The sequence below is a fragment of the Trachemys scripta genome, chromosome 2, assembly GCF_013100865.1.
Source record: "Trachemys scripta elegans isolate TJP31775 chromosome 2, CAS_Tse_1.0, whole genome shotgun sequence".
In the NCBI taxonomy this organism is placed as follows: domain Eukaryota; kingdom Metazoa; phylum Chordata; order Testudines; family Emydidae; genus Trachemys; species Trachemys scripta.
The window spans coordinates 27758847-27767809 of NC_048299.1; positions in this window are offsets into that span (position 1 = coordinate 27758847).

The following is an 8963-nucleotide window of genomic DNA, read 5'->3' on the forward strand; positions in this document are numbered from 1 at the left end:
ACCGGTTGAAAACTACCATGTGAGAAGTTAACATATTTATAATTTTTACAACTCAGCTGAAAGATTGGTGCAATATTAATCACCTCACACATGCAAACAAGCGCAAAATTGCAAGCTTTATCTAGAGCTTGCTGAATGATATAAGCAGTGATTCTGGAATATTTTTGCAAACAAAAATAGGGAGTACTGTTTGTTTGTATTTCTACTTATCATTTTTCATGGGTATTCTGAGGGCTGTGGAAATGTTTGAGTGCTAAAAGTATGAATTATGTATTTTCTGTATGAAAATTCAGAGAATTCCTTATTTGTTATACACTATTTGTTATTCTCCAATTGTTATTCATTATAGTTTTGTTTATAAGCTTCAGTCATCCAGTCTGGGAGCTGAAACAATACGATGTGATTTGGGAGACCAGCTTCACATAGTAAATAGTTGAAGTGAACAATTTGAGAACAACAAATAGGCTGAAATATGTTTACATAAAGCTATTCAGGAAATACTTACCATTAACAAGTGCATTTGCAGAAATCAGGATTATTTCCAGAATGATTCGTGAACAATAAGAGGACCAAATGAGCAACAAATATTATTTGCAATGGATAAATTGATCAGTCATAAATGCAAAAGAATTCCATGGCATCTATTATTCTTTTCTTGGGAAATGAATAGCAGTATTTTCTGGACCTCTGCTTTAATCTATGCTTTAAAATGCTAGCTGGACAAGAAGAAAGTATGTTATTTTTCTCCAACTTCAGTTTATATGAAATATGCTATATTTAAAATAATAATATGTAGCTTCAATATGGCATTTTTAATCTTGAAAGCACTTTCCAAACATTAGTCCTCAGAATAACTCTCCAAAAGACAGGGGAACAGACTATCCAAAAGACAGGGGAACAGGGGCAGGGAAGCAGTCAGTTAAATCTGATGAAAAATCCATGTAAAATATTTAGGGTCCTGAATTATAGATTTATAGATTTCAGTACCTAATTTAGAAAGCCAAGTTTAAGCACATTTGGACTAAGTGACTTGCCCAATACAACAGACAAGGAGTCAGAGCAAGATCCTGTGGATTGTTGAATACAGCATAAGGTGCTGAGCACCCTAAACTTTCATTAACTCCAAAGCTCTTAGGCTCAGACCCTCTATGACAGAGGGACAACTAGAACTTAGAAATTCTTGACTCCCCTCTTGTGCTCAGATCACTAGACCACATCTTGTCCTGAATGTATGCTATCATCTCAGGCTATATAGGATGAGTTGTGGCTGAAATCAGGCATAAATAGCTCACACAATAATTGGGAATTTAGCCACTGATTGCTTGTGACAAATTCCTGGCACAAGGCGCTTAATATTTACACTTGAATCTCTGTTCTTCTGTGGGTTCTAGTCAGATGTTCAATGCCATTTTGATGTAGTGTTTTAAGGATATCCTGTTTTTTAAGATTTTTTTTTTTAACTCTAAAGGAAGTCTCTGGATCCTCAGGGCCACTGAAAAGTGTAGTCACAGAGATCCCAGGTATGTATGAAAAGATCTCTCCATTTCAGTGATACAATGTGGTGGATATTTTTGTTTTATTTTAAGGTCTTACATTAGCTAGAAATGATAACTTGTCTTAATTACCAGAATAACAACACTGCAGGGGAAGCTGGTCTGAAAATGGGATCCCTGTCTCTATGTTGCCCCTCTACTGCATATGCATCATCTGGTCTGCAGAGTGCAGGAGCTAAGACTAATAGCAGAGGCACCATGGGAAAATATTTGCCGTCCCTAGAGGAGCTCTGGGAAGGAATTGTGAGAATTCAGTCACAACTCCACCCAGGCTTCCTTCCTCATGTCTGGCCACTACCACTGGCTAGTGCATAGTGGGTGACACAATCATGATCCGATTCACTCTTCACCCTTCTCACCTCCTTGCTTTGTACTGGGTGTAGAGTCCCTGCTGTCTACTTTCCCACCCCTTGGACTAAAATCATTATATGCTCAGCCATAAAGCAGCCATGCAGAGGGGTAAGAGGACTCCCCTGAACTAATCAAAATCTAGCTCTGATGTATTGGTGTATCATACCTACAGTACTTACTACTCCTTACACATAAACCTCTCACAACCTCACTCCTATACATAGTATCAAGCTGGAAATTGACCAGTTTCCTAAACATTGAAAACAATTCCTTACACTATATGTAGCCTGTAGAGCTATCAGTAAAAGAAATAATCTATTTATGAATGTTTGCCTAGATATGTATAACCACACTTGTTAAATAACAAAACAAAAACAGATGGAAACAGAATGAAGCTCACCAAGATGGTATTGAAAAATTGTTCATTGTCGTTTACAGTTCCTGGTTTCTGTCACAATGAAATTTCATCTCAATATTTCACCCATTTACATCTGTTTATGAGAATATTTTTAATCCTAAAAATTTGTAATTTCCCAAGCCTGGAACCAAGTATAAATGTACTCAGGTAACTAACATCAGACATTTACGCACATAACTTTTTGTTTGTTTGTTTTCTTCCTCAGTATATCTACACTCTACCTTCTTCACAGGCAGTTTTTAAAACAAGAAAATGTTGCTACTCTACTAGCCTTACAGGAATTTTTTTCGAGACTAATGAAAAATAACGATCACCAGGATGGTGCTAAAAATTTGATGGGACCACTCTACTGAGTGAACTCATGCATTAGTGTCTGTGTTCAAACTCAATGGGGCTACTCAAGTGAGTAAAGTTACTTTTGCAAGCATTTGCAGGTTTGGACTCTACAATGATAGTATTTTAAATAATCAAATGTTAATACTTTGTGTCCAAGAATGCCCTAAGGTGCTCACGCTCTTTGGGTGGAAAAGGCTTTGTGCAGTGTCATGAAGGAAAACCCGTATGTTCTTGTTCTCAGTAGAAGTGCTTTAAAATAGAAGCATCATAATGTCTCTGAGTCAGTGTGTTTTGCCGAATGCAAAGAAGTCACTCTGTGGTCATTCCCTGCAGGAAATCTGAGTAACGTAAAAATTTTCTGCTCTCTGACTTGACTGCATGGGTGGCTGAGCTATTTTACCACTCCGGAAGTCTTGAGTAGCAAAAGTGCTGATCAGAGAGTAAAATTTGCAGCACTGTTTTCCCTCTCTATTCAGTTACTTTAATGTTTTATTTTGATATATATCTATAATTTTATGGAGTCATTTGGTTCTTTTTATTTATTTTTTTTTTTTGGTAAGAGGCCTACAAAAAATCCTATAAAGCTTGAAACAGTATTAAACCAGTAATAGTCTCTTGCTTAAAAAATGTATGTGAATTGTGAAAGGGGCAGAATATAAATTTAATGTTAGAGGAAGGAAAGAAGATAGAAAATGAGAGGATAAATAGCTAGATCCCTTAGCATATCCGTATGCATGCACATACGTACTTTCTTTTCCAATATATAAATATATGTATACAGAGGCACACATGTGCACACACATGCACATATAGTTATGCAGTATATAGATACAAGCACACACGCACATTCCTGCATTGCTTGTTTACCGAAAACTCCCATTTAAGTTTTGTATATACTGACATGCGCCACATAAAATATATAAAGCATTGATCTAATTAAAAACCTTTCAGTCTGCCATCATTGTTTTTTAATCATTTCCACAACTTATTTCCTCCAGAATGCAGTATTTCTGGGAATAATATTGTAGAATAAGAATTGCTGAGGGATTGTAGTTGATGCTGTAATGTCATTCCTGGAAGTGATAATAGTTACTTACAGTTACTTACAGTGCCTTTTCATCTCTGAGGAGCCCAAATTGATCTACAAACTTTTTAATATATTAAATGCTTTATTCAAATATTTAAGAATTAAGTAATAGTTCCTCATCACACACACTCCAAAGTCTGACTATTCACTCCTAGTCCCACACAAATACATTGTGCGTACAGCTAGTGTTATGTGAAAACTTCTTTGTATGATTGCTAGGTTAGGCTTCCTGATCCACCCCTGGCCACTTGTTGGTTTTGTCCATCTGTTATATCTTGTCCCTAACCAAGATTTTTAGGTTAGGGACTGTCACTTTGTTACATGTTTGTGCAGCACCTAATCCTGATGACTGGGGAATACTGGTGCTGTTGTAATGGCAAATAAATAATAAATCATTTGACCAAAATAGAAAGACACATCAGATACATAATTTGAAAACTGAATTTACAATTTTTCCCCTTTAATATACAAAATCACATCACTGACCACTGACATACAGTTACCATAGGATGATTAAATGTCAGAAGTCAAGAAATACAATACCTGTTTTAGCCAAGAGAGATTTCAGCAAACAGTATGCATTTATGTGAGTATTTTGGGTGTTTCCTTTCACAGACATGCAGCGTTCTGGGCAGACATATGCACGGTTGTGTTGATTTTCTTTGGGAGATCTTTCAAATAGTGTACATACAGATGCATGATAGCATACCTGCATCTCTGGAATTTCACGCTTGTGTCTATTTATTTCCATGTGAAGTTAATTTCCTTTTCCCATTTGTTGCTTTATCAGTCATTATGGCTGAGAATATAAACTCCCATAAAACAGGAAATCCAAAAGTTGTTTCCCTGGCCTCAGCTCTTTCCTATGTAACACAATAGCTAAGCATTGTTATTGTTATTTATATTATGATTGTGCCTTGGGGCAATTGGAGGGCAGGGCTCCATTGTGCTAAGTGCTGTACAAACAGAGAATAAGAGACAGTCACTGTTTATAATTTAAGTAGATGAGACAGACAAAGGATGGGGAAAGGCTATACCATCCAAGCAGAATTATGTGCATGCCACTGGTTTTTGTTTTTGTTTTTGATTGGGGGGAGTATCTAAATCGTTTTGGTGTGGTTGAGGGAGGAGACAAAAAGACAAAGGAAGGGATAGGACATTGAAGGGAGGAGGGTAAGGGGTCAGGGAAGGAAGGAGGGATGCACGGAGGGAGGCTGAGGTTAGAGACTATGAGGGCGGGCACAGATCAGGCTAGAGCAAACAGACAATGAGTGTATCTCTCAAGTGGCTGGATTACATAAAATAGTGTATGAATCTGCTAGTGCTTCTAAACTGACAGTAGAGGCTCGTGCATTTAGTTCCAGAGGTTCATGAGTTCAGCCATCACAGATATGCTTCAGTCATCACAGTGCAGCTAAATTAGCCATGCACACAAGCAGAATGCAGCTTTGCTGCACATATTACAAGCTTAACAAGAAATTGCTTGCAAATTCTACTGTGCATTTACAGCATGAACTTTTCAAAGGCCAGAAACCTGGACAAATCAAATCCACTTTCTCCAAAACACTCAATATAAGCAAAGCTGTTTAAAAACAGTCACAGGAGCTTTTTTATAATGGGAAAAGAGTATTTTTTTCATTTCTCTGCCATACTCAAAAGCAACTTGAAAAATGAAAGCTTTGGGAATTTATTACCATTCAAAAATAAAACAAGGATTAGAATGGAAAATGATATACAAAGTTATAGTGAGCATTGAAGCTGTTGTTATATCATTCCTTGTAGTAAAAAAGAAAGAATATTCATGAAATTAGTTGGGAAGGATGCATGTGTGTACTAGACTTCTGCACAAAGTCTGATGGTGACTGATTACTGTCTGTGGCGCTGTGCTTTACTTTCCCAAGTTAGGATGTGTAGGACAACACAGTAAGGTTAGCCATCCTACTGAAGGACAAACAAAAAAGTAGATTAGGATGCTGATAAGTGGGACAATCCAAAAACAGTAGGACATCTGGCCACCCTATATGAACTGGAATACAACAGCTGTTTAAGTGTCACAGGAACCTTCCACATGGGAACTGCCATACCAGATCAGATTTTAGGTACCAATACTTCAGAGGGAGATGTAATACTCCTCTGATAGGCAATTAAGCAACAATTTGCCAGTGGGGAAAATTTCTTCTTAATCCCAGACATTTAGTATATGATTTATATCCAGAAGAATATGGATATTCTAATAATTCATGGAAATGTCTCATCCTTTCTCCATGGATTCATAGATTATTAGGCCAGAAGGAGCCACTACGATCATCGAATCTGACCTCCCATATAGCACAGGCCACAGGACCTCCCTGAATTAATTCCTGTTTGAACTAGAGCAGATCTTTTAGGAAAACATCCCGTTTGGATTTTTAAATAGCTAGTGATGGAGAATCCACCACAACCCTTGGTAAATTGTGCTCAGGGTTAATTACCTTCACTGTTCAAAATATGGGCCTCTGTGAGGCATAGAGCAGGTGGTCAATCTGAGCCTGAGAAGGAGCCAGAATTTACCAATGTACATTGCTAAAGAGCCACAGTAATACATCAGCAACCCCCTCCATCAGCTCCCCCCACCCGCTCCCAGCTCCTCCAGCCCACCAGCAGGCCCACCGATCAGCGCCTCCCCCTCCCTCCCCGCATCTCCAGATCAGCTGTTTCGTAGCATGCAGGAGGCTCTGGGCGGGGGAAACGGGGAGGAGCAAGGGTATGGCAGGCTACAGGGAGGGGGTGGGAAAGAGTGGAGTGGGGGCAGGGCCTGTGGCAGAGCCAGGGGTTGAGCTGTGAGCAACCCTCGGCACATTGGAAAGTTGGTGCCTGTAGTTCCAGCCCCAGAGTCGGTGTCTATACAAGGAGCCGCATATTAACTTCTGAAGAGCCGCATGTGGCTCTGGAGCCACAGGTTGGCCACCCCTGGGATAGAGAAACTGCACACAGACAGGGAAGGGGGTAAAGAGACTCTGTGTGCTAAGGTGTTTCCTCTCCTCTGGCCCTCCCAGTCATGCCAGGTAGGAAGGAGGGCTACAAAAGGAAGATGCTGTAGTCAGCAAGGGGGAAGCCATGAGGAGGGACTTCTGAAGCAGCATGAGGAGCTGCCATGCCAGACACTCCTTCAGGGCCGGCTTTAGCAAGAGCGGGACCCGATTCCTGGGGGCGGGGCTTGCCGGTGGCAAGCCCCGCCCCCAGGAATCAGGCCGCGCTGCAGCCGGGGTCGTAGGGGTTGGGTCCAGGCCGGAGCCGCCAGGGCTGGGGTTCTCGGCCAGCACCGGGGCCGACACCCTGGGGCCCGAGCCAAGCCAAGCTGGAGCCACTCGGGCCGGGGCCGGGGGTGCTTGGCTGGTGCTGGGGCTGGGCCAGAGCCGCGGGGCCGGGCCGGCACGCTCGGCCGGAACCAGGGCCGGCGCCCCAGGGTCCGAGCCGAGCCGGAGCCAGAGCCGCCGGGACCGGGGGTGCTCGGCCGGGGCCGGAGGGAGCCGTTCGGCCAGGGCGGGACTGGGCCGCGCCCCCCCGGATCGCTCCTCGCGCCCCCCTCGGATCCCTTCTCGCGCCCCGCCCCCCCAGCTTACCTGCTGCCACCTGCCCCTGCTTGTTTTCAGACTTCCCACGAACATCTGATTCGTGGGAAACAGGGGAGGGGGAGAAGCAGGGGGCGGAGCGTTCAGGAGAGGGAAGGAGGGGGAAGTGAGCTGGAGGGGGGTGGACAGCTGCAGGGCCCTCTTAGGCGCGGGGCCCGATTCAGGGGAATCGGCTGAATAGGCCTAAAGTTGGCCCTGCCCCCCTTCCCCCCTGCCCCCAGTTCTGTGATGAGTCCAGCAAACCCCTGGAACAAGCCTGGTAGGAAAAGACTGACTCAGCTACCTGGCTGTAAGGTAGGGTTACCATTCGTCCAGATTCTCCCGGACATGTCTGGCTTTTTGAGTTTAAAAATAGCGTCCAGGGGGAATTTGTAAATGTCCGGATTTTCCCCCTTTCCCCCCTCCCCCCAATGCAGAGCGCGGCACGGCTGACAGGGCAGCCAGCCTGATCGAGCCACTCGCACGGGGCTCTGGCAGCCAAAGCCTCTCCTCTGCTTCCTCCCTCCTGTCCCCTGCAGCTTCAGATCACTCCCCCCCTTTCTCTCCCCCTCTCCCCCTCCCTGCATTCGCAGATCGCCGGCCATTCGCATCGGGCCTCCAGCAGTCTGGAGCTCCTCCCCCTGCTCCCCCTCCCCTGCTGCCCAGGGCGCCACTCCGCAGCACTCTGCGAGGACAGGAACTGGGCTATGTGCTCCGTGGGGGAGCGCGGCAGCGTGTCGTGATACACTGTTCTGAGCAGCACGGTAAGGGGGACAGGGGGTCGGAGAAGGGGCAGGGGGGGTCTGGAGGCAGCAGTCAAGAGACAGGGAGCAGGGGGAGGGTTGGATGGGTCAGGAGTTCTGCGGGAGGGCTGTCAGGGAGTGAGGGTGTGGATAAGGTTTTGGGCAGTCAGGGGACAGGTAGCGGGTACGGTCGTAAGGGGGCAGTTAGGATGGGGGGGGGTCTCAGGAGGGGGCAGTCAGGGGACAAGGAGCAGGGGGGTTGGGAGTTCTGGGGGGGGGCTGTCAGGGGGCAGGGGTGGGGAGAGGGATCGGAGCAGTCAGGGGTCAGGGAGCAGGGGGGTTTAGATGGGTCAGGAGTTCTGGGGAGGGGGTCTCTCAGCGGGCGGGGAGTGGTTGGATGGGGTGTGGGAGTCCCGGGTGTCTATCAGGGGGCGGGGATGTGGATAAGGTTTTGGGCAGTCAGGGGACAGGTAGTGGGTAGGGTTCTAGGGGGGCAGTTAGGATGGGGGGGTCTCAAGAGGGGGCAGTCAGGGGACAAGAAGCAGGGAGGCTTAGGTAGGGGGTGGGGTCCTGGGGGGCAGTTAGGGGCAGGGGTCCCAGGAGGGGGCAGTCAGGGGACAAGGAGCGGGAGGGATGGGGGTTCTGAGGGAGGCAGCCAGGGGAGTGGGAGGGGCAGGGGCGGGGCTAAGGTATGGCTCCCACCATCCTCTTTTTTGATTGTTGAAATATGGTAACCCTACTGTAAGGAGTCCAGTAAAGCATTGAAGTAAGGTGGTGCCACTGACCTTTTCCCTTTCTGTTGATTCTGGGAGAGGCTTGTTCTCTGTGGAGTTTGAACTTCTACTTGTCCCCATGCATACCAAAATAAGCAGGCATGTAAGAGCA